The sequence below is a fragment of the Trichomycterus rosablanca genome, chromosome 24 (assembly GCF_030014385.1).
Source record: "Trichomycterus rosablanca isolate fTriRos1 chromosome 24, fTriRos1.hap1, whole genome shotgun sequence".
Taxonomy (NCBI): Eukaryota; Metazoa; Chordata; class Actinopteri; order Siluriformes; family Trichomycteridae; genus Trichomycterus; species Trichomycterus rosablanca.
Window position 1 is genome coordinate 8,843,485 of NC_086011.1, and position 27,784 is coordinate 8,871,268.

At 42.7% G+C, this 27,784-nt stretch overlaps 2 protein-coding genes across 3 annotated transcripts in view; one reads left to right on the top strand and one right to left on the bottom strand.

Annotated features, from left to right (window-relative positions):
• Positions 1-702, bottom strand: part of ppfia4 (PTPRF interacting protein alpha 4) — a 125,520-nt gene extending 124,818 nt beyond the window's left edge. The window contains exon 1 of the mRNA XM_062986509.1: positions 633-702. The gene's annotated coding sequence lies outside the window, so the exon portion shown is untranslated. The remainder of the gene's footprint in view (positions 1-632) is intronic.
• Positions 1-27,784, top strand: part of tfeb (transcription factor EB) — a 121,468-nt gene that overhangs the window by 1,304 nt on the left and 92,380 nt on the right. The window lies entirely within an intron of this gene.

A 27,784-nucleotide genomic window follows, 5' to 3' on the forward strand; every position in this document is an offset into this window, starting at 1 on the left:
GAGTGGATCAAACACAGCAGCGCTCCTGGAGTTTTTAAATACCGTGTCCACTCTATCAGACACTCCTATCTAGTTGGTCCACCTTGTAGATGTAAAGTCAGAGACGATCTCTCATCTGTTGCTGCTGTTTGACTTGGTCATCTTCTAGACCTTCATCAGTGGTCACTGGACGCTGCCCATGGGGCGCTGTTGGCTGGATATTTTTGGTTGGTGGACTATTCTCAGTCCAGCAGGGACAGTGAGGTGTTTAAAAACTCCATCAGCGCTGCTGTGTCTGATCCACTCATACCAGCACAACACACACTAACACACCACCACCATGTCAGTGTCACTGCAGTGCTGAGAATGATCCACTACCTAAATAATACCTGCTCTGTAGTGGTCCTGTGGGGGTCCTGACCATTGAAAAACAGGGTGAAAGCAGGGTAAAAAGTATGCAGAGAAACAGATGGACTACAGTCAGTAATTGTAGAACTACAAAGTGCTTCTATATGGTAAGTGGAGCTGATAAAATGGACAGTGAGTGTAGAAACAAGGAGGTGGTTTTAATGTTATGGCTGATCAGTGTATATACTCTATATGACCAAAAGACTCCTAAATGTTAAGTTTTTTTAAATAAATTACTTTCTGACCTGCAAGAAGGTCCTAGGTTCGATTCCCAGGTTGAGTGGTCCAAGTCCTTTCTTGGGGAGTTTGCATGTTCTCCCCGTGTCTGCGTGGATTTCCTCCAGAAGCTCCAGTTTCCTTAGACAGACCGAAGACATGTAAGTGAGGTGAATTATAGACACACAATTGCTTGTGACTGTGTTTACCATCGAACTTGAACTGATGAATGATGTGTAACCTGTAACTACCTGTCCTAAATAAATCATATGCTTCAAACTTTGTGGCAACAGTTTGGGGAAGGCTCTCCACTGTTTTCATTACATTAACATTTTTGGCAACTAGCAGACACTTTTATCCAAAGTGACTTACAGTACTGTGACAGTATGTTATCTAAGCAATTGAGGGTTAAGGGCCTTGCTTAAGGGTCCAACAGCAGCAACCTGGCAGTGGTGGGGCTTGATTACAAGTCCAGTACCTTAACCACTAGACTACAATGTCCCTACTCAAGGTAACTCTATATTGTACAAAGTAACAACATATTAATGTCTGTGGTTTTGTAATGGGATGTTCAACAGGCTCATAGTCAAGAATCCAGATCTTTTGACCTTATATTGTACCTAGTTTTCCCAGATTTGTTTAGATAGCTATAGGAATATAGGAAACGTCAATATTCAGTAACATATGTTGCATATGGATGTAAGAATTACTATATTTTCTGCACCTAGTTCCGCCTAAGTGATTATGATTGACTACAGCTGGCGATGTCTCTGTAAATAAGTAGTGTGCAACAAAGAAACCCCTGCTATAGAGGCAACCTTCTTGCATGGCTGCCTCCAAGCCAATACCAATGTAAAGCCTGCTTGGTTTGATTTTTTTGCTAGATTATATGATTTTAGTGCAGTCAGTGGCAACATCACATTAGGAATGGCATATCGGTTAACAAATAGTATTAAATAGAACCATTGTAGGCCCTGACTAACAGGATTTTCATGGTCCACTGTCAGACGAATAAGCTAAGCATTCAGTTGGAATGCTCCAAAATTCCTCTCATTTATATTCAGCTTCAGAATGCACCAGGTAAAACAGTAATAAAAACTCTGTTAATGGTTAATTAGCTTAGGCTTAATCTGTGTAAAAGAAATAAAAATGATCAAAAACACAATCATTGGACATAATCTATTATGGTCCTTGTTTTTTTCTATTTTATTGATGCATTTTCTCCCATTTTCTCCAAATTTAGCATAGTCAATTTGTCTTCCGCTGCTGGGGGACCCCTGATTGCAGTCGAGGTGGGTATATTGCTGCTCACGCCTCGGAACCCTTTTTCACCCATGCATTTCGCCAATCAGGGTCCTTACACAGCGTTTGAAGACCCCACCCACGTAGTCTGGTCGTCCCACCCTAGCAGAGACGAGTCTGCTGCAGGCACAGCCAATTATGCACCCTAGATGGCACCCAGATGACCGGTGGCAACGCCGAATTCGAACCGAGGAGTTCAGAATCTTGGTTTCTTATTTAACCTATTCTAACAGTGCAAAAATGGATAATTCTGTCTTAATTGCAGTTAATAATTTGTTTTGGGAATGTTATCCATTAACGGCTCAAAACACGTTAACAGTACAAGGCATTACAGACTCCATGAAGTACCAGGAGGTTTCTAAACAGGGCCGGCGGTGTGGGGGGGGGGGGCCCCCAAGCAAAAAGCAAGCAAAGGCTATTTTTTTTAAAATTATCTCTGAACCTGTAACAGGGCCATGGGAATTAGAAAGCGTTTGGTTATTATTTAAGTAGTATTCACTTTAGTCTTAGTAACGCCGTGTGTTATATCAGTTATAACAGCATAACAACCTGTTTATTACTCCGCTGTTTAAGTAACGCAGTGGGCAGAGCTCAGCACGCATATTTCTCCGCCCTAGGTTCGAATCCGGCTTAGGGCGAAACTAAAGTAACACAAGCAGGGCCGGCGCTATGGGGGCGCTGGGGTGGACATTGCCCCCCCCCAGATTTTCTCACTGACCCCCCCCCCAAGCAATGCAACCCAGAACCGGGGCTGTTTCTACAGAGATATTACTCGTCTGACAAAACACTTAAACTCCTCCAGCAGGACAATGCCCTAAAATACATAAGTCCACAGAGAAATAGATAAATCAGCATCATACCAAGCTTTATGAAGACCATAAAAGATGCTTGGTGCTTATCAAACTGCTACTAAATATAATTTCTGTTATTTTGTACTGTTGGTTTGGTATCATTCTGGAATCATTATGGAATGTTTGCATCATAGGGTGCACCTGATATTGTTTTAGCTTGGTGACATTCAAAATAATAAAAAAATAGAACCATATTAAAGTTCTGTAGGAAGTGTTGCTCTCTTTTGTCACACTTCCCTTTTTCACTGGCATATCATAACATAAAGCAGTAGTTTTATTATTACAGTGTACAGCACAGTTCTATTAAGTTCTATTGCGTGTCTTTGGACTGTGGGAGGAAACCGGAGCACCCGGAAGGAAACCCACACGGACACGGGGAAAACATGCAAACTCCACACAGAAAGGACCCGGACCGCCCCACCTGGGGATCGAACCCAGGACCCTCTTGCTGTGAAGCGACAGCGCTACCCGCTTAACCACCGTGCCGCCCCATGGTGGTACGTCAGCCTAGCCATCACGAAGACACATCAGTGCACCCTTAGTAACAGTCCCAAGCCTGAATAAAATAGGAGGGTTGCATCAGAAAGGGCATCCAGCTTAAAAACTGTAATAAATCAAATATGCATACGAATGATCCACTCTGGCAACCCCAAACGGGAGCAGCTAAAAAGATTCATTCATTCAATTTGAAGGGACTCATTTGTTCTTATATCCATGTAGTGTATGTCAAGGGTTCGAATGAATCATTTGTTTGTACATTTTTTGGTGACCGTTCTCCTCCTGTAGCGATTGCAATGTTCCGTCACACCCTTCTACATTGGGTGATGGTATCGCCGCCTCGAAGAGCATTTGTGCTTGACAAACAGACTTGTTGAAGTAAAGCTTGCCCTGGGACATGCGTGCCATTTGATTGACAGGTTCATCTCAGGTCAAATTTGATCTACATGTACATCTTATCTAGGAAACGGCTTGCAACACACGCACTGTGTGTAATATTTTTTCATGTTTTACCACCGCATTAGCACCCTTAATCCCCCCTCAGATCAGCCAATCATGTGTGTGAGTAGGCGCCCAGCTGGCCGATAGTATCAGATAATATTGAGGATAGGTCATGTGGAATAAGATCTAAAAAGGAAATACACCGATCAGCCATAACATTAAAACCACCTCCTAATTTCTACACTCACTGTCCATTTTATCAGCTCCACTTACCATATAGGAGCACTTAGTAGTTCTACAATTACTGACTGTAGTCCATCTGTTTCTCTGCATGCTTTTTTACCCTGCTTTCACTCTGTTCTTCAATGGTCAGGACCCCCACAGGACCACCACAGAGTAGGTATAATTCGGGTGGTGGATCATTCTCAGTATTGCAGTGACACTGACATGGTGGTGGTGTGTTAGTGCGTGTTGTGCTGGTATGAGTGGATAAGACACAGTTAAACACCTCACTGTCACTGCTGGACTGAGAATAGTCCACCAACCAAAAATATATCCAGCCAACAGCGCCCCATGGGCAGCGTCCTGTGACCACTGATGAAGGTCTAGAAGATGACCGACTCAAACAGCAGCAATGGACGAGCGATCGTCTCTGACTTTACATCTACAAGGTGGACCAACTAGGTAGGAGTGTCTAATAGAGTGGACAGCGAGTGGACACGGTATTTAAAAACTACACTCATACCAGCACAACACACACTAACACACCACCACCATGTCAGTGTCAGTGCAGTGCTGAGAATGATCCACCACCTAAATAATACCTGCTCTGTGGTGGTCCTGTGGAGGTCCTGACCATTGAAGAACAGAGTGAAAGCAGGGTAAAAAAGCATGCAGAGAAACAGATGGACTACAGTCAGTAATTGTAGAACTACAAAGTGCTCCTATATGGTAAGTGGAGCTGATAAAATGGACAGTGAGTGTAGAAACAAGGAGGTGGTTTTAATGTTATGGCTGATCAGTGCATGTAGATGCCTAGAGTCTCGTTTTCTTGATTTTAGGAGATAAGATCATGATGATGGTTTGATTTCAGCAGGACACTCACATCAGATAAATAGTAATAAACGTAGCATGATCAGGTGAGTGTAGGTGCATTTTAAACAGACGCCTTTCTCACAACCCATGTGAAAAACACATTTTTACTTGAGCATTAACCACACACACACACAAACTGCTTAATGTGAGAATTCTCACATCTTGTAATCAGTGTTAGTTCCCATTTCCCTCCACCTAAATCTTAGTGCTCCAAATGACATATTCCATATAAATTATAGATTCTTCACTTATACAGCTCTGCTATATGGTCAGAAGTGTGTATACACTGGTATAGAAAGGCTTTCCACTTGAATTTGGGGTGTGTCTATGGACATTCGGTGTCTTTCAGTCAAAAAAGGGGCCTAGTGGTTGTAGCCTAGCGGTTAAGGTACTGGACTAGTAATCAGAAGGTCGCTGGTTCAAGCCCCACCACTGCCACCACTTGCTGCTGTTGGGCCCTTGAGCCAGGCCCTTAACCCTTAATTGCTTAGACTGTATACTGTCACACTACTGTAAGTCACTTTGGATAAAGAGGGGCAGTTGTAGCCTAGCGGTTAAGGTACTGGACTAATAATCAAAAGGTTGCGGGTTCAAGCCCCACCACTGCCACCACTTGCTGCTGTTGGGCCCTTGAGCCAGGCCCTTAACCCTTAATTGCTTAGACTGTATACTGTCACACTACTGTAAGTCGCTTTGGATAAAGAGGGGCAGTTATAGCCTAGCGGTTAAGGTACTGGACTAATAATCAAAAGGTTGCGGGTTCAAGCCCCACCACTGCCACCACTTGCTGCTGTTGGGCCCTTGAGCAAGACCCTTAACCCTCAATTGCTCAGACAATATAGTGTCACACTACTGTAAGTCGCTTTGGATAAAGAGGGGCAGTTATAGCCTAGCGGTTAAGGTACTGGACTAATAATCAAAAGGTTGCGGGTTCAAGCCCCACCACTGCCACCACTTGCTGCTGTTGGGCCCTTGAGCAAGACCCTTAACCCTCAATTGCTCAGACAATGTAGTGTCACACTACTGTAAGTCGCTTTGGATAAAGAGGGGCAGTTATAGCCTAGCGGTTAAGGTACTGGACTAATAATCAAAAGGTTGCGGGTTCAAGCCCCACCACTGCCACCACTTGCTGCTGTTGCTCCTTAACCCTTAATTGCTCAGACAATATAGTGCCACACTACTGTAAGTTGCTTTGGATAAAGAGGGGCAGTTGTAGCCTAGCAGTTTACGTACTTAACTACTAATCAGAAGGTTGCTGGTTCAAGCCCCACCACTGCCACCACTTGCTGCTGTTGGGCCCTTGAGCCAGGCCCTTAACCCTCAATTGCTCAGACTGTATACTGTCACACTACTGTAAGTCGCTTTGGAAAAAGAGGGGCAGTTATAGCCTAGCGGTTAAGGTACTGGACTAATAATCAAAAGGTTGCGGGTTCAAGCCCCACCACTGCCACCACTTGCTGCTGTTGGGCCCTTGAGCCAGGCCCTTAACCCTCAATTGCTCAGACAATATAGTGCCACACTACTGTAAGTCGCTTTGGATAAATGCCGAAAATGTAAATTGATATTCAGGGCAGAGGTAGTGGTAGCTCAGCGGTTTAGGTACTTGACCACTAATCAGAAGGTTGCTGGTTCAAGCCCCACCACTTGCTGCTGTTGGGCTTTTGAGTCAGGCCCTTAACCCTTAATTGCTCAGACAATGTAGTCACACTACTGTAAGTCGCTTTGGATAAAGAGGGGCAGTTGTAGCCTAGCGGTTAAGGTACTGGACTAGTAATCAGAAGGTTGCTGGTTCAAGCCCCACCACTCAATTGCTTAGACAATATAGGTGCTGGAGTTTTTTTGCTGACCAGCTTTTCAATGGGCGCAAGGCACACAGTATCACCCTGGAAGGGACGCCAGTCCATCTCAGGGCAGACACACACACACACCCATTCACATATATGGCAATTCAGTGTCTCCAGTTAACCTGACTGCATGTTTTTGGACTGTGGGAGGAAACCGGAGCTCCCGGAGGAAACCCACACAGACACGGGGAAAACCCTGTGGAGTTTCTCCTCACCAAATTCGTCAAAGCATATCTTATGGGACTCGATTTGTGCACAGGTGTACATGTACACTCATGCTGAAACAGGAAATGGCTTTTTTTTTTTAACTGTTGCTACAACATATATTAAACATATAATTTCTTTGACATGATTGGTGTTTATTTAGCTCTTAGCAGAGTGTGGCTTTAGATATTAGATAATCTTTCATGTCTAATATCTATCCCAAAATCACGCTACCATTTTGGAGTTAGACACAAATACTAAATATGCTAAGTAGCATTGTGGTAACGTAGCCTTTTCCTGTAAATGTGCAGCCTGTTTTGGTTCCTCCAGCTGGTGGAGCGTGAATGTAGTGCGTCGTTATTCGAACTGCAACGTCAAGAGGAGCTAAATCAAGACGTTCACTGTCGGGTCAAGGTTAATTTACAGGAATAAATATTTGATTTCAACAACATCCTAAACTCACATTTGTTTAAATACCTTTTAATTAATTTGGGAGATTGCAAACGTCGTTTTATTTCTTAAAGGGAGAGCTAACTGTAATTATATAATACTTAAATATTATATTAATAATAAACATTGTATACACTGATCAGCCATAACATTAAAACCACCTCCTTGTTTCTACACTCACTGTCCATTTTATCAGCTCCACTTACCATATAGAAGCACTTTGTAGTTCTACAATCACTGACTGTAGTCCATCTGTTTCTCTGCATGCTTTGTTAGCCTGCTTTCACCCTGTTCTTCAATGGTCAGGACCCCTACAAGACCAACATGGTGGTGGTGTGTTAGTGTGTGTTGTGCTGGTATGAGTGGATCAGACACAGCAGCGCTGCTGGAGTTTTTAAATACCGTGTCCACTCACTGGCCACTCTATTAGACACTCCTACCTAGTTGGTCCACCTTGTAGATGTAAAGTCAGAGACGATCGCTCATCTAGTGCTGCCGTTTGAGTCGGTCATCTTCTAGACCTTCATCAGTGGTCACAGGACGCTGCCCACGGGGCGCTGTTGGCTGGATATTTGTTTGGTTGGTGGACTATTCTCAGTCAAGCAGTGACAGTGAGGTGTTTAAAAACTCCAGCAGCGCTGCTGTGTCTGATCCACTCATACCAGCACAACACGCACTAACACACCACCACCATGTCAGTGTCACTGCAGTGCTGAGAATGATCCACCACTTAAATAATACCTGCTCTGTAGTGGTCCTGGGAGAGTCCTGATCATTGAAGATCAGCATTAAAAGGAGGCTAACAAAGCATGCAGAGAAACAGATGGACTACAGTCAGTAATTGTAGAACTACAAAGTGCTCCTATATGGTAAGTGGAGCTGATAAAATGGACAATGAGTGTAGAAACAAGGAGGTGGTTTTAATGTTATGGTTGATCGGTGTATATTGCGCAGGTACTGATTCCATCATATATTGTGTCATTTTGTGGGGCCAAGCAAAGCTTATAGTACTCAAAACCTTTACTATAGTATACGTGGTGAAATGAAAATGTTTTATATTCTATGTACTTATGACAGTAAAATCAGCCACAGATTCCAGCATAACCAATATTACAACATAACTAAAACAGAGAACTAGGAGGAACCCCAGGGCTCTCTCGGGGCATCAGCGTCCACTTCCTCCCTGCAACAGTTATGTACGACTGTTTACTTTAACACGTAGATGCTCAGTGAGGTTTAAGTCATGTGACCTTGGAGGAAAATCTCTGACACTCTTTGTGGTTTAAGATTTGTTTGAGAAAAAAAGAAACATTATAATAAATAAAAAAGGAAAATATAAACATTTTCAATGATGGTCTGTATTTGTGTAATTATATATGTTTTGAGCTGTTTTAATTTCAAGGGTAATTATTTCCCATTTAAATCTAATAATGTGAAAACAGCTCAATTTGGCTTTATGACATAAATGTCATTTCTAATAAAGAAATAAATAATTAATAATAAATAAATAATAAATAAATAAATAAATAATAAATAAATAAATTATAGATTGATAATAAATAAATAAATAAATAATAAATAATAAATAAAATCATAGATAAATTTTTTTACAAATAAATAATAAATAAAAATAATAAATAAATAATAGATTAATAAATAATAAATAATAATAAATACATAATAAATAAATACATAAATAATAAATGAATAAATAATAAATAAATAATAAATACATAATAAATAAATACATAATAAATAAATAGTAAATTAATAATAATAAATACATAATAAATAAATAATAATAAATAAATAAATCATAGATATTAAATAAATAAATAGTAAATAAATAATTTTAAATAAATCATAGATGTTAAATAAATAAATAATAATAAAAAATAAATAAATAAATAAATGTCATTTCTCAGAACTACTGTTTGCTGTCAACAATCCCAAAATCCAAGTGTACATCAGAATACAGAATATTAATAATACAGCATACATCAGCACACACACAAGCTTTACAGTAGTTGTGATCTTATCATCCACAGCAACTCACTACAGAACAGACGATCCCTGCTGGTCACATAGCCCAATCCACTCGGATTTATATATATTTTTCCTACTCGCTTTTACGCTGCACATCAGCGCACAAACAACTTTGATCGCTCGCTTATTGTTGACGTGGTGTCATTAAACCCCTCGTCACCTCTCGCGTGTGTTTTCGTGGCAAAACGTAATTTGGGAGACCGGACAGACTCATCTGAGATTCCTCCTGGTGATAGATTGTGTAGTGTGAGACCCCCTTATCGCCGATCAGTCGACTTAAAAGTCGACTCCCGATTGCAAGAGATCCAGTCGTGTAGTGTGAACTGTACAGCGATCTGACATCTCCGAAAGTCGTGTAGTGTGAACTTGGCATAAGGAAGTCAAAGCATCGGTCTTAAATGCACAGTCAGTCATACATTAGACCACATTATGTCATTGTCAATATTTACGTCTCGCATTATTCACTCTCACAGTGCAGACGTAATTATGAGTCCAGGCTGTTGCCTAGATCCAACCCTGCTCGTCTTGTTCCTTGTACAGTATCCTGTTTAGTTTGCTCCTCGGAGAGCACTTTCAGCTCGCACTTAAGCACTAATGTCACTGACTGAGCAATTTACTCAAAGCAAACAGATCTTCGCATGGACCACTGCTGACCTGATAGCTTTGTTTTGGCGTGGCCTGCATGCGTCGAGCCGTCAAGATACAGACGCCCTGAATCAATAAACTCCATGGCTTGTTTTTATTGGCTTCCTAAATGGATTTCTAGTATCAGATGCAGTGTAATTTCAGGAACTGAACATGTACGAAACATGTTTAATCATTTTTTATTTTTATTGTTTATTCAATGTAGGTTTTCTTAACCAGTATACACTGATCAGCCATAACATTAAAACCACCTCCTTGTTTCTACACTCACTGTCCATGTTATCAGCTCCACCTACCATATAGGAGCACTTTGTAGGTCTACAATTACTGACTGTAGTCCATCTGTTTCTCTGCATGCTTCTTTTGGCCTGCTTTCACCCTGTTCTTCAATGATGGTGGTGTGTTAGTGTGTGTTGTGCTGGTATGAGTGGATCAGACACAGCAGCGCTGCTGGAGTTTCCTCTCACTGTCCACTCTATTAGACACTCCTACCTAGCTGGTCCATCTTGTAGATGTAAAGTCCGAGACGATCGCTCATCCATTGCTGCTGTTTGAGTCGGTCATCTTCTAGACCTTCATCAGTGGTCACAGGACACTGCCCACGGGGTGCTGTTGGCTGGATATTTTTGGTTGGTGGACTATTCTCAGTCCAGCAGTGACAGTGAGGTGTTTAAAAACCCCAGCAGCACAACACGCACTAACACACCACCACCATGTCAGTGTCACTGCAGTGCTGGGGATGATCCACCACCTGAATAATACCTGCTCTGTGGTGGTCCTGTGGTGGTCCTGACCATTGAAGAACAGCATGAAAGCAGGTTAAAAACATATGTAGAAAAACAGATGGACTACAGTCAGTAATTGTAGAACTACAAAGTGCTTCTATATGGTAAATGGAGCTGATAAAATGGAGAGTGAGTGTGGTTTTAATGTTATGGCTGATCGGTGTATAATTACTGATTATTTAGGATTGAAACATATTTGAGTATTAAAATATATTTCTGACAAACTCATCACCTCTTATATCAACACGTCATGTGCACAGCATGTCAGCTACATAGGCAATTTTTGGGTATGACAAGCAGTATGTTACTTGACAGCCTGTGTGATATTAGCAAGTCTAAATAAAGCACAGAGACTGAAGTCTAGCTCCTACAGTCTAACACAACAAATCAGTATGTGCTATTCATACAATCTACAGAAATACAAAATGTATCTATATATTTCAAGCTTGATATCTTTAATCTTATTATATCTGTATGTAAACAAGTTATACCTTTCGAAAAATCAGAAATAAGAAATATTAATTTGACCTGAATTGATGAATTTGAATGAACGTTTTCACACGATGTTAGATATGTGACAATCGCGATTGTTTACATACTTCATATTTTAATTAAAATACCACGATGTCACGAGGCAGAAACTGACCAGACGCCCGCGGAATATAAATCAGGGAAAGTTTAATATAAAAAGGGCGAAAACAGTGTCCAAAACCAGAGGATAGACTAAAACAGTAAACGGAAGACAACAAGGATCATACACGCTAACGGTTAGATTCAGAAATAAGGAGCACAAACACGATCGGCAAAACGAGACACAAACAGAAGAGTTTCATTAAGAGTGAATCAAACACAGCCGAACTGAATCAAAACCCTGAGCGCGATCAGGATTGGCTGACCGGGACATGTGATAGTCACGTGGAGCATGGGAATTGTAGTCCATATTTGTTAGAAGCAGAACGTAAACCCCCCCCACCCTCCATTCACCCCCCCCCCCCCCCCCCCCAATCACAAGAGAACAAAATAAGAGCTGAGCAGAGTGATTACTTGATGCCCCCCCCCCCCCCCCCCCCCCCCCCCCCCCCCAGTGTAGATACTGATACAGACTCACTCAGTGGTGGACACAGCACAGTACAGGCTCGTGTTCCTTTTAAGAAACCTGTAAAGAACTTTTTGTAGTTTTTTTCCTAATGTAAGGAGGTTCTGCTGAACATTATTTAAAGTAAGAGTTGTTTGTGAGCTATTCTTATAAAGGATATAGATAATTCAGATTTCTATTTTGTTTTAATTATTGTTAAATATTGTTATATTGTTATTGTTATAACGTTTGAGTCCCTTAAAAGGATAATTATAGGTGGTGCTGTTACTATTTTTGCACTTCTGCAGTCTTTCAAATTAAAATGCAAAAAAAAAAGGAATTTGAATTTTATTTCAATTGCATTATACAAGAACAAATAAATCAAAATCGTAATCAAGAATTTTAGAAATAATCGAGGTTTTTTTTTTTTGCAAAATCGTCCAGCCCTACCTGCAACACATTCATTTTTTACTTCTAAAACTAAAGCAATTCAATTTTCACCCACAGTAGACATACTGTATTTGATTAGACTTGCTGACCACACACACACACACACACACATTTAATGTTATCCAGTTCACCTTAAAAATAGGGCTAATCTGTGACAAAAACAATGACTGATGTGTCTTTAAGATGCGTCTTTAAATACAGTGTGTCTTTAAGAGAGGTGTATAGTGGGAGATGCTCTGTTCACAGTATCGATATACTGTAAGTGAGTCAGGAGCAGTGATGGCATAGTTACCTTTAAAAAGTAACTTAGTTACGTTATTGATTACTTGATTTTAAAAGTAACTAAGTTAGATTACAAGTTACTTTATTAGTTACATTCAGCAGCTGCCGTAACGCAACTGGAGCTGCGTAGGCGATTGAAGCGGAATAAGAAACAAGAAAGACGCGGAAAACTAAGTCCTCTGTTCACAAGTGTAAGTAAGATAAATAAAATAAAATTTTTAGAGACAAATAAATAACAAAAAGACGATAAATATCCAAAATTATGGCGAGTGGGGTTTGTAATGAGTCTGTAACTATGGTGATATTACGTCATCACGTCCCCACGTGTAGTACGTAGCGGTGTTGTGTGCATACTTTACCGGCCGAGTAGTGCATACTTCCTCCAATCTAGTGCATACTCTGTAAGTATGCGATTTCGGACGCAGCTCGTGACTTAATTGTCTCATAGGCCAGACGTCACTCCCCAAGTTGCAAAAATAGTAACGCACCGTAACTTGGATAAGTAACTTTAATCTGATTACTGGATTGGAAATAGTAACTCGTTAGATTACTTGTTACTGAAAAATGTGGTCAGATTAGAGTAACGCGTTACTAAGTAACGCATTACTGACATCAGTGGTCAGGAGTCGATTCATATGAAGCAAAGCGTAAGTCTCAGTTATTTCTCTGTTTTTACCATTATTAATGAATGTTGTGGTTTTAAATAAACACCAACTACTGGAACATTCTGTGTGACTCGCTTACCCTTAAAAGCTCAGGCTGAATTAAACTGGCTATTACCACAGATCGGTAGCCAAGTCAGACTCATTCTGCCTGTGGAGCTAAAAGTTTTCTGTCAGTCAAAGCTGAGAATCCTGAACTAACGAACTTAGCAATTAATGTACGTTTGCCTCTGATTGGCTCTGTGCAGTAACGTTTTCTGCAGTGCCACAGTGCCAGCCACCGTGCCGCCCTTTAGGGCAGTTGTAGCCTAGTGGTTAAGGTACTGGACCTGTAATCACAAGGTCACCGGTCCGAGCCTCACCACTGCCAGGTTGTCACTGTTGGGCCCTTAACCCCCAATTGCTAGACAGCGTCTGCTAAATGCTGATATGTACATCTAAATAGCCAAAGCCTGAACATTACTGGTAAGGTAACCCGGTAATATCCTGGGATCTGACTGTGACAGAGTTTTATGACTTTGCAGCAGGTTGTACTGTTCACGGATCCTGTTTTATCCTCTGACTCGATCTCCAAAGCATGTCACCTCCCACTCCAACCCTCTAAGTGTGCCACCACATGCCAGCTAGGCCAAGGTTTGCATAGCTGTCGTGCAGAGTGTGGAGACCTGTAAAGACGAACGAATGCAGATCCAGGACAGTCTGAGATTGTGTCATTATACACTAATTAGGCATAACATTAAAACCACCTCCTTGCTTCTACACTCACTGTTCATTTTATCAGCTCCACTTACCATATAGAAGCACTTTGTAGTTCTACAATTACTGACTGTAGTCCATCTGCTTCTTTGCATGTTTTTCTAACCTGCATTCATGCCGTTCTTCAATGGTCAGGACCCCCACAGAGCAGGTATTATTTGGGATTTGGGTGGTGGATCATTCTCAGCACTGCAGTGACACTGACACTGACATGGTGGTGGTGTGTTAGTGTGTGTTGTGCTGATGGAGTTTTTAAACACGTCACTGTCCCCGCTGGACTGAGAATAGTCCACCAACCAAAAACATGCCCACCGATGAAGGTCCAGAAGATGACCGACTCAAACAGCAGCAATAGATGAGCGATCGTCTTTGAGAGTGTCTAATAGAGTGGACAGTGAGTGGACACGGTATTTAAAAACTCCAGCAGCGCTGCTGTGTCTGATCCACTCATACCAGCACAACACACACTAACACACCACCACCATGTCAGTGTCACTACAGTTCTGAGAATGATCCACCACCCAAATAATACCTGCTCTGTAGTGGTCCTGTGGGGGTCCTGACCATTGAAGAACAGGGTGAAATGGGGTAACAAAGCATGCAGAGAAACAGACGGACTACAGTTAGTAATTGTAGAACTACAAAGTGCTTCTATATGGTAAGTGGAGCTGATAAAATGGACAGTGTGGTTTTAATGTTATGGCTGATCGGTGTATGTCATTATGTGTTATGTATTATAATGTATTATAATACATATATTTTGCATTTACTATTTAGGAAACATGGTATTCCGGACACCCTTAAAAGTCATCGTATGTGCTCACCGCTGTGTTACGTGATATTTGTTTACAATCACTTTTTCACAGTAGTATTTTGATAACTAACCAGCTATTCGGTTACACCTGCCATCTGCCATGTCATGTTAGGAAGCTAATTTTAACCGTAGGGACACAACAACCCAAAGAGTAAATAAAAACATAGTACATTTTTATTTCCATGGTATTACCAGGGTGCAACCAATACACAGCATGTCTACTAATCTCCGGTTCGATCTCCACGAAAACTAGCACCTCATCTCCAGCATAACTGCTTTCACCCGTACTAAAAAATGCCAGCAATGTCGTTCTGCCAGTTCTTTTTTTTTCTCTTCTGGCTGCCCACACACTGTTTACCATTTCTGCATTAGTAAGAATTGAATCCGAGTATGAATCTGTTGAATCTTGTACCGGCTTGTTTGTTTTTATAATGCCATGTCGGTCTTGTATTTTATATACATCGATGAGGCATAACATTATGTTAGCAGCAGATCCTTAAACTCCTATAAGTTGAGACATGGGGCCTCCATGGATCGGACTTGTTTGTCCGGCACATCCCACAGACGCTCGATTGGATTGAGATGTGGGGAATTTAGAGGCCAAGGCAACACCTCAAACTCATTCTTGTGCTCCTCAAACCATTTTTGCTTTGTGGCAGGCCACGGCCATCAGGGAATACCGTTTCCATGAAAGGGTGTACATGGTCTGCAACAGTGCTTAGGTAGGCGGTACATGTAGAGATGCATGAGTACCGATACTAGTATCGGGTATTAGCCCGATACCGCGCTCATTAACTCGTACTCGTACTCGCAAATGAGGCTCCGATACTAAACATCCGGTACCTTGTGCCTAGTGCACGTTGCTGCGTTAACGCAGGGATTTTCAACCTGTGTGTGTGTCTTTAATACTCTGTTCACAGTGTCGATACAAGTGATTCAGGAGTCGACTAATTTTAAGCGCAGCGTAAGTTTCTTTTCTCAGTCATCTCTCCGTGTTCACTGTTATAATGAATGATGCGGTTGTAAATAAACACCAAATACTACAGGACTTTTTGTGACACGCTTACATTATAAAGCTCATGCTTAAATATACTGGTTATTACCACAGAGCGGGAGCCGACTCAGAGTCGTTTACGATTTACCGAGGGGAATTTTAAATTTACCGATTTACTCAGATGGGATCCGACTGTATTATCCTTTTAAAGTAAATATTTCAATCAGCAAAATCGCATCGCATGTATGATGTGCACAACGTTAATTACGTGCGTTTATTAATGAACGTTAACGTTAGCTTGTCAGAAGCTTTCTCAATAATGTCTGTGCGGTGTTTTTTTTTTTACAATTAGTGATGGCAACCCAAGCAACTGTTCCACTGCACTATTTTACACTAAAAACTACACTATTCTATACTGCTCCAGATTGCATCATTCTAAATAGGTATCGGTATCGGCGAGTACAAAAATACATGTACTTGTACTCGTACTCGGTTGGGAAAAAATGGTATCGATGCATCCCTAGGTACATGTCAAAGTAACATCCACATGGATGGCAGGACCCAAGGTTTCCAGGCAGAACATTGTCCAAAGCATCACACTGCCTCCGCCGGCTTGCCTTCTTCCCATAGTGCATCCTGGTGCCATGTGTTCCTGACGTAATGTAAAAGAAAACGTGATTCATCAGACAAGGCCACCTTCTTCCACTGCTCCGTGGTGTAGTTCCGATGCTCACGTGCCCATTGTTGGTGCTTTCGGCAGTGGACAGGGGTCAGCATGGGCACCCTGACTGGTCCAGCCTTCGCCCCCCCACGTGCATCAGTGAGCCTTGGGCGCCCATGACCCTGTCGCCGATTTACCACTGTTCCTTCCTTGGACCACTTCTGATAGATACTGACCACTGCAGACCGGGAACACCCCACAAGAGCTGCAGTTCTGGAGATGCTCTGACCCAGTCGTCTAGCCATCACATTTTGCTCCCTAGACAGGTCATTTAGACACACTACTTAGACAGCGATTACAGTGAACCCTACGAACGAGCATTTTGCGCCCAGCCTGCTGGTATCAGAGCTGAGTTTCAAACTCACCAGTTCAAGGCGTCAGCTCTGATGTGCTACCACGTTTTACCGCTGCGCCACATGAGCACCCAACACGAGAGAATTTAAACACATGATCCAGCATGCACTGAAGAGGACAATAGTACAGGTGTTATTAGTTCAGGCAAAACATAGGACAGTTGTAGCCAAGTTGCCAACGTTGGACCCTTGAGCAAGGCCCTTAACCCTTAGTTGCTTAGATAATATACTGTCACAGTCCTGTCAGTTGCTTTGGATGCCAGCTAAATGCCAGTAATGTAAATGTTGTCTTGTAGGATCAAACCACAGTGTAAGAGCAATTACTGCAGAACCCCAGGTAATTAAAGTCTATCTGGATGTGCCAGTGAGGCATGGACATATCCTGCGTACGTCTCCTCGTCTCCACTGGTCCATTGTTAGAAACACAACAGCTCCCTGTCTCAATCAAGGCCTCCCACACTGAAACCGAGTCTCCGTTTGCATCACAACTCCACTGTAAATACATTGTTGGCTGTATTTAGAGCTTTGAACACAAGGACCGTTCTGTTCCGACTGTGGAGCGTTGGGAGTTTTGTTCCCAATCAGGGACGATTTGCATTTGCGTAAAACTTTCTGTGTGTACGAGGGAGGTCAAAGGCTGCAGCGTGGTGAAATGGCACGAATCGAAATGCAAGGTGGCAAAAGGGGGCAGCAGTAAACATGCCATAGTAATTACGTTTGTAAGACTTTCTAAACAAAATGTAACAACTTATAAATAATGGCTTATCAATGGGTTCAGAATAAAAGGCTAAACCAGGAATCATGTGATTTATATTTCAGTTATGCTATTATTTTGCTAATAGTTTTGCCTCATTATATGTTTCCTGTTTTGGAAGATTTGTGCCCTATGATCATAAGTAGAGATGCATGAGTACCGATACCGTGCCTAGTGCACGTTGCTGCGTTATGCCTGGTTCACACTACACGATTTTTGCCCTGATTTCCGCTCGCCGGGCGCTCGAGTTTTCTAGCACGTCAGATATCTGATCTGAGATGTGCGACTGGGAATGAGTGACATGTGGAACAGCCAATGAGAACGCAGGATACGGTGTGAGGGGAAACGCAGGAGAGGAGTGTAAACAGGTGGGACGGGGGGATAATATAGTTTATATCAGAATACATCGGCACACACACACGTTTTACAGTATTTCTGACCTGATCGTTCTCTACAACACATAACAACAAAACACCAACATTGCAAAAATATTTATTAACCTCCAACTCACTACAGAACAATCCATGCTATTCGTGTTGCCAAATCCACTCAGATTCATTTATTTTTCCTCCTTGATTTCATCACGTCAGCGCACAAACACTTTGATCGCTCGCTCGCTACTTGTTGACGTGCATTTTTGGACGTGGTATCATTAAACCCCTCGTCACTTCTCACGTGTGTTTTTGTTTAAAAAAAAAACGGTATTCTAAATAGGTATCGGTATCGGTATCGGCAAGTACAAAAATACATGTACTTGTACTCGGTTGGGAAAAAATAGTATTGATGCATCCCTAATCATAAGCACACAACACAAATATACACCGACCAGGCATAACATTATGACCACTGACAGGTGAAGTGAATAACACTGATTATCTCTTCATCACGGCACCTGTCAGTGGGTGGGATATATTAGGCAGCTAGTGAACATTGTTTGACAAGGGCCAGATTGTGATGGCTAGACGACTGGGGTCAGAGCATCTCCAAAACTGCAGCTCTTGTGGGGTGTTCCCGGTCTGCAGTGGTCAGTATCTATCAAAAGTGGTCCAAGCAAGGAACAGTGGTAAACCGGCGACAGGGTCATGGGCGCCTAAGGCTCATTAATGCACGTGGGGAGCGAAATCCAACAGACGATCTACTGTAGCTCAAATTGCCGAAGAAGTCAATGCTGGTTCTGATACAAAGGTGTCAGACTCCATGCCTTGACGCGTCAGGGCTGTTTTGGCAGCAAAAGGGGGACCAACACAATATTAGGAAGGTGGTCATAATGTTACGCCTAATCGATGTATGTATTATGATTTTTTTTGTCTCTTCGCCTGCTTGATTGTCTGTGCTTCTGGTCGGTGTGTTAAGCTGCTATGACGGGCCGAAGCTTCGCCCGCCAGTCTTTTTGTCAGCGCCATTTTGATCTAATTTTCTGGTTTCGAGAACTTGATTTTGAACCGGTTCCGCGTGTTTCCACCGATAAAAGAGGTTCTAGACAGCGAACTAGCGGGCCAATCTGGCACCACAGAATACTTAATTTTTCAGCTCTTTACTACTCTTAACTTTCGTTAAGCAACGCCCACCGCATGCTTGGTTCTCAAAAACTGGTGGAAAACTGGTGGCGTCGGTTCTCTACAGAACACCAAGGTTCGAAGAAACCTGAACAGAACCGGTTCAAGAACCATGGTTCTTTTGGTGGAAAAGCGCTATTTGTGTATTGTTGTCAGCATTTCTGGCTGCTGCCATCACAAGAGAACCATCGTGGATGTGAGCTACCTACAGTGGTAGCCCACCAACGGTGTATTGAGTTCCCTTTCTTTGTTTCTTTTTTGAGAGCTTGGGTTTGCACTCAGTGGTGGATTGAGTAGCTGTCACATGTGGCGATCCAGCTCCCCTGTATATGTTCAGTCTATTCTCATTGGGCTGCTGGGTCATTGCTGATTAGACTTAGACTCATGGTTTGCTGGTGTTCTGTGTTTATCTTGAGTTTGCCTTTTGGGTTCTAACCCTCTTGTCTATTGTAGGTTCAGGCTAATGCTAAATACCAGTTACGTAAAGCATACCCGGATGTCCAAACGCGGCATGGACGTATCCTCTATACCTCTCCTTGTCTCCAGTGGTCATTGTACCCGAACACAGCATCTCCTTGTCATAATTAAAGCCTCCCACACTAATACTGAGTCTCGTTCGCATCACAGCTCCACTGTAAATACATTGTTGGCTGTATTTAGGGCTTTGAAATAGGCTCGGTGTGCTTCCACACAAGGACCGTTCTGTTCCGATTGTCGAGCGTCGGGAGTTCTGTACCCAATCAGGGACGAACGCTTTCTGTTTGTATGCAGCAGGTCAAAGGCCGCAGCGTGGTGAATTGAAATGCAAGGTGGCAAACGTTTAGATCCCACCAGCTTGTTAACAAAGGGACAACAAAAATAGAGCTTTGACTACAAAGTAGAAAAAAAACTCCATTGTTTTAAACTCAGTAGGTCAGGGTGATGTAGTCCATACTGTGTTAGCAATGAAGTTTCATATTCCTTTATTTTTGACAAGAGTAGTTGTGGCTTTTCTGCCATCTGCCGAACTGATTCAGAGTCAGCTGACTATGTGCTTTACATCATTCTAACCAATGCCTTCCATTACACATGATAATCACAGCCATATACAGTAAGTCCTCGGGTTACGGCGGACTCGACATACGGCGTTTCGTGGTTACGTCGCTAGGGTTGGGCGGTATGACGGTATTACGGTATACCGCGGTATTTAAAAATGTTGACGGTATTTAAAAAAATGTGAAGCGCCAAATTTCTGCTTCAGGTTTACCTTGAAAACTGAGACTTTAAGACCTTTGCGCATCCACAGTAAGGGAGGGTTGGTTGTAGTGATGGGAATTATGGCTCCTTGAAGAGAGTTGGATCTTTTGGCTCGGTCCCTTTTAAAGAGCCGTTCAAATAAATGGCTCTTCGTTCTTCGAGAGGCGCTACTGCGTAAACTATAAGACAGCCCCGATATTAATATCAATGATGAACAATCATGCACATTTTGCTACCTTGCCTTAAATGTAGGTCTAATTCAAACAACACTTAAATGAGAAAAAATATTTATTTTAAAAGGAAACTACAGGGAAGAGACATGCTGTGGTTGCATCGCATTAAGTTTCAGAAAAGTCCTCTCTTGTGCAGAGATGAGCCTGTGTTTGTTTCTGCTTTAAAACATAAGCGCCATGAAATAATCAGATTTAACACAATTAAACAAGTTTATTTCTCAGTTATTTGTGCTCGTTCTGCACGTTCTCTCTGTAGCTCAGTTACGGTTCTCTGTGTGTGTGTGTGTGTGTGCGCGCGCTAGGGTTGGGCGATATGACGGTATTACGGTATACCGCGGTAGTTAAAAATGTTGACGGTATTTTAAAAATGTGAAGCGCCTAAGGTCCACCTCGAAAACGGAGACTTTAAGACCTGCGCGCATCCACAATAAGGGAGGGGCGGGAGTTGTAGACGGTTGGAGCTCACTGATTGGTTGTGGGGGTGCTCACTTTTTGAGATGATAACACAAAAGCTAAGGAGCGCTCTGCATAGGGTGTGTTCAAACACCTAGTGAGCTGCCTTGCTGTCTTACTGCCTACATAGGCAGCTGCCTCAGTAGAGAGGATTCGAATAAGTCAATGACTTATTATAAGGCAGGCTATTCGAACGCGCTACTTAGCCAGCGATTCCATCGGGTTTTGCTTGCTGAGCTAACAGTTAGTATCTTGCCATTCAAAACCATGGGATGGGGTGGCACAACGCGCTAGCATGTCAATATAACATCTTTGTGTACCGAATACGGTTACATTCACTGACAAGCCCGAACTTGCAAAAAAACACACTTGTGCAAGTTTATACAATATAATATTATCTGTGTGTGTGTGTGTGTGTGTGTCGCGCTCACTCTTCGCGATACTCGGATTTCGGATTTGAATTCCGACAATAAACGGCTTTTATTATGACTGATTAATTCCCCGTACTGATGTGAAGCAGAATGGGTGTATTACAGCCGATAAGAACAACGCAAAAATGAAAAGAACATATAAAACATATATATATAACGGTTCCCAGAGATGCGACTCGGTTCATTTGAAAGAGCCGTTCAATATTATCGGATCGCTCGCGAACGACCCATTACTAACAGAGAGACGTCCGCACCCCCCCCCCCCCCCCCCCCCCGCCGCGGTAATACCGTATACCGCGGTATTTTATGAAGACGGTATGACGGTATGAAAATCGGCAATATCGCCCAACCCTAGTGTGCGCGCGTGTTTAAAAGTGTTTTCGGATTTGAATTTCGACAATAAACAGCTCTCATTATGACTGACCGATTCCTTTTACTGATGCCAAGCTGAATGGGTGGATTACAGCCGATAAGAACTGCGCAAAAATGTTAACTTATACAGTGTATCACAAAAGTGAGTACACCCCTCACATTTCTGCAAATATTTCATTATATCTTTTCATGGGACAACACTATAGACATGAAACTTGGATATAACTTAGAGTAGTCAGTGTACAACTTGTATAGCAGTGTAGATTTACTGTCTTCTGAAAATAACTCAACACACAGCCATTAATGTCTAAATGGCTGGCAACATAAGTGAGTACACCCCACAGTGAACATGTCCAAATTGTGCCCAAAGTGTCAATATTTTGTGTGACCACCATTATTATCCAGCACTGCCTTAACCCTCCTGGGCATGGAATTCACCAGAGCTGCACAGGTTGCTACTGGAATCCTCTTCCACTCCTCCATGATGACATCACGGAGCTGGTGGATGTTAGACACCTTGAACTCCTCCACCTTCCACTTGAGGATGCGCCACAGGTGCTCAATTGGGTTTAGTCCATCACCTTTACCTTCAGCTTCCTCAGCAAGGCAGTTGTCATCTTGGAGGTTGTGTTTGGGGTCGTTATCCTGTTGGAAAACTGCCATGAGGCCCAGTTTTCGAAGGGAGGGGATCATGCTCTGTTTCAGAATGTCACAGTACATGTTGGAATTCATGTTTCCCTCAATGAACTGCAGCTCCACAGTGCCAGCAACACTCATGCAGCCCAGGACCATGATGCTACCACCACCATGCTTGACTGTAGGCAAGATACAGTTGTCTTGGTACTTCTCACCAGGGCACCGCCACACATGCTGGACACCATCTGAGCCAAACAAGTTTATCTTGGTCTCGTCAGACCACAGGGCATTCCAGTAATCCATGTTCTTGGACTGCTTGTCTTCAGCAAACTGTTTGCTGGCTTTCTTGTGCGTCAGCTTCCTTCTGGGATGACGACCATGCAGACCGAGTTGATGCAGTGTGCGGCGTATGGTCTGAGCACTGACAGGCTGACCTCCCACGTCTTCAACCTCTGCAGCAATGCTGGCAGCACTCATGTGTCTATTTTTTAAAGCCAACCTCTGGATATGACACCGAACACGTGGACTCAACTTCTTTGGTCGACCCTGGCGAAGCCTGTTCCGAGTGGAACCTGTCCTGGAAAACCGCTGTATGACCTTGGCCACCATGCTGTAGCTCAGTTTCAGGGTGTTAGCAATCTTCTTATAGCCCAGGCCATCTTTGTGGAGAGCAACAATTCTATTTCTCACATCCTCAGAGAGTTCTTTGCCATGAGGTGCCATGTTGAATATCCAGTGGCCAGTATGAGAGAATTGTACCCAAAACACCAAATTTAACAGCCCTGCTCCCCATTTACACCTGGGACCTTGACACATGACACCAGGGAGGGACAACGACACATTTGGGCACAATTTGGACATGTTCACTGTGGGGTGTACTCACTTATGTTGCCAGCTATTTAGACATTAATGGCTGTGTGTTGAGTTATTTTCAGAAGACAGTAAATCTACACTGCTAAACAAGTTGTACACTGACTACTCTAAGTTATATCCAAGTTTCATGTCTATAGTGTTGTCCCATGAAAAGATATAATGAAATATTTGCAGAAATGTGAGGGGTGTACTCACTTTTGTGATACACTGTATAACGGCTCCCACAGACGCATTTACACTTATGCGTGAAATATTTATTATAGATCAGACAGGATGAGCAATGTTTGATGTTCTGATTGATTACATTTTTTGTAATAAAACTCGAGATGGACCGATCGGGGTTTTTGGCACCGATTCCGATCTCCGATCTCCTTTCAGGGACATCGGCCGATAGCCGATTCCGATCGGGGGGGGGGCATTAGCAGTAAATAAACTTAAAAAGAGCCTCACAGTAAAGATAAACCGGAGCAGCGCGCGTGTGTGTGTGTGTGTGTGTGTGTGTGTGTGTGTGTGTGTGTGTGTGTGTGTGTGCCTTTAGAAGATACGCTTTGTTCACAGTATCGCTATAAGTGATTCATTGATTCATGAGTTGATTCGTTTTTATGTGAAGCGTAAGTTTCTCTTCTCAGTTATCTCTCCGTGTTTACTGTTATTAATTAAATGTTGTGGTTTTAAATAAACACCAGCTACTACAGAACATTCTGTGTGACTCTCTTACATTAAAAAGCTTCATTAAACTGCTATTACCACAGATCTGTAACCGACCGTCAGACTCGTTCCGTCTAAGGAGCTAAAAGTTTTCTAAAAGTTCAGCAGATGATCCTGAACTAACAAATTTGGTAATGAATAAACTTTTGCCTCGGATTGGCTCTGTAACGTTTTCTGTTCTCATCTACATCACAAGTAAGAACCGCTCACGATTTACCAAAGTGAACCAGGAGTTTATATAACGTGCTGATAGAATCGACTCAGATGTGACCGGGTTGAATTATCTTTTTAAAGTAAATATTACAATCAGCAAAATTACATCGTAAGAGCTTTCACGATGGTTTCTGTACGATGGTTGATGAATGGTGATGTGATGGTTGGTGCTTCGTAGCTCAAAGTCTGGATCAATCCACTGAGCTGTTAACTTAACATGGTCTTTATATATCACACGATCGGATCGGCTACTTTTAGGAAATATCGCCGATCGCCGATAGCATATTTTGATTAAAAATTGGCCTATACCGATTCATAGCCGATCGATCGTCCCATCTCTAAATAAAACATTTGAATACTGTCATTACAATGTAAGGTTTGTCCAACCCCGCGTGGTAATACCATATACCGTGGTATTTTCTGAAGACGGTATGACAATCGGCAATACCGCCCAACCCTATACGTCGCCAACTCCCATACATATATTAAGGAAGTCTTGTTCCGTCATTCCGACGTACGGCGTTTGCAACATAAAAACAAAGTTCTCGCGGGAACTAATTGGCGAGCGGAGCGAGGAAGACGGCGTTGTATGTGCTCCATGTGAGTGATGTAGATGCTTATGTACTGTAGGTGTGTTCCGACTTACGGCGAGAATCTCCTTCTATCATATAGAAGCACTTTGTAGTTCTACGATTACTGACTGTAGTCCATCTGTTTCTCTGCATGCTTTGTTAGCCCCCTTTCATGCTGTTCTTCAATGGTCAGGACCCCCACAGGACCACTACAGAGCAGGTATTATTTAGCTGGTGGAGCATTCTCAGCACTGCAGTGTTAGTGTGTGTTGTGCTGGTACGAGTGGATCAGACACAGCAGCGCTGCTGGAGTTTTTAAACACCTAACTGTCGCTGCTGGATTGAGAATAGTCCGGCCAACAGCGTCCTGTGACCACTGATGAAGGTCTACAAGATGACCGACTCAAACAGCAGCAATAGATGAGAGATCGTCTCTGACTTTACATCTACAAGGTGGACCAACTAGGTAGGAGTGTCTAACAGAGTGGACAGTGAGTGGACACGGTATTTAAAAACTCCACTCATACCAGCACAACACACACTAACACACCACCACCATGTCAGTGTCAGTGCAGTGCTGAGAATGATCCACCACCTAAATAATACCTGCTCTGTGGTGGTCCTGGGAAAGTCCTGACCATTGAAGAACAGCATGAAGGAGGGCTAACAAAGCATGCAGAGAAACAGAAGGACTACAGTCAGTAATTGTAGAACTACAAAGTGCTTCTATATGGTAAGTGAGTGTAGAAACAAGGAGGTGGTTTTAATGTTAAGGCTGATCAGTGTATTATGCAGGTCTGCTTTAGTTCCAAGTTATTATTTTACAATCTACACCCATCCAGAATATTTCCAATTGAAACGATACAGTTTAAATAAACTCGTCCTGCATAAGAATCGTGCCGGCTCGGCAGTCCTAATAAATGTCACCCAAAAACAAAGGGCGTCTCTGCTTTATAGGCTTCGATAAACAAGTGGTGACCTGAGTCATCCCAGGGTGACTATGAGTCAGGCTTCACTGTTATGAAATCTACATTTTCAGTAATTGACATTTAGCTTCTTCTTGAAACGAGACTCTTTCTTTTGCTTTTTGTTTTGTTCATGTTCCAGTCCCATGGTTTTGGGGGTTTTAGGGTTAATAAGAAACTGTTTTTCTTGATCTTTTCTTGTGAATGTCATGGTTTTATTTCAGTCACACTGACAGATTTTCCATTATTGCACCCATTCACACATTTCTGCATTTTTCATAACCAGGGTTTTATATATATATACAGTGTATCACAAAAGTGAGTACACCCCTCACATTTCTGCAGATATTTAAGTATATCTTTTCATGGGACAACACTGACAAAATGACACTTTGACACAATGAAAAGTAGTCTGTGTGCAGCTTATATAACAGTGTAAATTTATTCTTCCCTCAAAATAACTCAATATACAGCCATTAATGTCTAAACCACCGGCAACAAAAGTGAGTACACCCCTAAGAGACTACACCCCTAAATGTCCAAATTGAGCACTGCTTGTCATTTTCCCTCCAAAATGTCATGTGACTCGTTAGTGTTACTAGGTCTCAGGTGTGCATAGGGAGCAGGTGTGTTCAATTTAGTAGTACAGCTCTCACACTCTCTCACACTGGTCACTGAAAGTTCCAACATGGCACCTCATGGCAAAGAACTCTCTGAGGATCTTAAAAGACGAATTGTTGCGCTACATGAAGATGGCCAAGGCTACAAGAAGATTGCCAACACCCTGAAACTGAGCTGCAGCACAGTGGCCAAGATCATCCAGCGTTTTAAAAGAGCAGGGTCCACTCAGAACAGACCTCGCGTTGGTCGTCCAAAGAAGCTGAGTGCACGTGCTCAGCGTCACATCCAACTGCTGTCTTTGAAAGATAGGCGCAGGAGTGCTGTCAGCATTGCTGCAGAGATTGAAAAGGTGGGGGGTCAGCCTGTCAGTGCTGAGACCATACGCCGCACACTACATCAAATTGGTCTGCATGGCTGTCACCCCAGAAGGAAGCCTCTTCTGAAGTCTCTACACAAGAAAGCCCGCAAACAGTTTGCTGAAGACATGTCAACAAAGGACATGGATTACTGGAACCATGTCCTATGGTCTGATGAGACCAAGATGAATTTGTTTGGTTCAGATGGTCTCAAGCATGTGTGGCGGCAATCAGGTGAGGAGTACAAAGATAAGTGTGTCATGCCTACAGTCAAGCATGGTGGTGGGAATGCCATGGTCTGGGGCTGCATGAGTGCAGCAGGTGTTGGGGAGTTACATTTCATTGAGGGACACATGAACTCCAATATGTACTGTGAAATACTGAAGCAGAGCATGATCCCCTCCCTCCGGAAACTGGGTCGCAGGGCAGTGTTCCAGCATGATAATGACCCCAAACACACCTCTAAGACGACCACTGCTTTATTGAAGAGGCTGAGGGTAAAGGTGATGGACTGGCCAAGCATGTCTCCAGACCTAAACCCAATAGAACATCTTTGGGGCATCCTCAAGCGGAAGGTGGAGGAGCGCAAAGTCTCGAATATCCGCCAGCTCCGTGATGTCGTCATGGAGGAGTGGAAAAGCATTCCAGTGGCAACCTGTGAAGCTCTGGTAAACTCCATGCCCAGGAGAGTTAAGGCAGTTCTGGGAAATAATGGTGGCCACACAAAATATTGACACTTCAGGAACTTTCACTAAGGGGTGTACTCACTTTTGTTGCCGGTGGTTTAGACATTAATGGCTGTATATTGAGTTATTTTGAGGGAAGAATAAATTTACACTGTTATATAAGCTGCACACAGAGTACTTTTCATTGTGTCAAAGTGTCATTTTGTCAGTGTTGTCCCATGAAAAGATATACTTAAATATCTGCAGAA